Raw genomic sequence first — 976 nt, forward strand, 5'->3', positions numbered from 1 at the left:
TCCCTGGTTGATCCTGCCAGTAGTCATATGCTTGTCTCAAAGATAAAGCCATGCATGTCTCAGTACAAGCCGCATTAAGGTGAAACCGCGAATGGCTCATTAAATCAGTTATGGTTCCTTAGATCGTACCCACGTTACTTGGATAACTGTGGTAATTCTAGAGCTAATACATGCAAACAGAGTCCCGACCAGAGATGGAAGGGACGCTTTTATTAGATCAAAACCAATCGGTCGGCTCGTCCGGTCCGTTTGCCTTGGTGACTCTGAATAACTTTGGGCTGATCGCACGGTCCTCGTACCGGCGACGCATCTTTCAAATGTCTGCCTTATCAACTGTCGATGGTAGGTTCTGCGCCTACCATGGTTGTAACGGGTAACGGGGAATCAGGGTTCGATTCCGGAGAGGGAGCCTGAGAAACGGCTACCACATCCAAGGAAGGCAGCAGGCGCGCAAATTACCCACTCCCGGCACGGGGAGGTAGTGACGAAAAATAACGATACGGGACTCATCCGAGGCCCCGTAATCGGAATGAGTACACTTTAAATCCTTTAACGAGTATCTATTGGAGGGCAAGTCTGGTGCCAGCAGCCGCGGTAATTCCAGCTCCAATAGCGTATATTAAAGTTGTTGCGGTTAAAAAGCTCGTAGTTGGATTTGTGTCCCACGCTGTTGGTTCACCGCCCGTCGGTGTTTAACTGGCATGTATCGTGGGACGTCCTGCCGGTGGGGCGAGCTGAAGGCGTGCGACGCGCCTCGTGCGTGCTCGTGCGTCCCGAGGCGGACCCCGTTGCAATCCTACCAGGGTGCTCTTGAGTGAGTGTCTCGGTGGGCCGGCACGTTTACTTTGAACAAATTAGAGTGCTTAAAGCAGGCAAGCCCGCCTGAATACTGTGTGCATGGAATAATGGAATAGGACCTCGGTTCTATTTTGTTGGTTTTCGGAACCCGAGGTAATGATTAATAGGGACAGGCGGG

At 51.5% G+C, this 976-nt stretch overlaps 1 non-coding gene across 1 annotated transcript in view; it reads left to right on the forward strand.

Moving 5' to 3' along the window:
- The window catches only part of LOC124584208, a 1,910-nt gene continuing 934 nt past the window's right edge, over window positions 1-976 (forward strand). The window contains exon 1 of the ribosomal RNA XR_006974610.1: window positions 1-976. This exon is cut by the window's right edge and continues 934 nt beyond it. This is a non-coding gene — a ribosomal RNA (small subunit ribosomal RNA).

Source organism: Schistocerca americana, unplaced genomic scaffold, assembly GCF_021461395.2.
Source record: "Schistocerca americana isolate TAMUIC-IGC-003095 unplaced genomic scaffold, iqSchAmer2.1 HiC_scaffold_47, whole genome shotgun sequence".
NCBI classification, from domain to species: Eukaryota; Metazoa; Arthropoda; class Insecta; order Orthoptera; family Acrididae; genus Schistocerca; species Schistocerca americana.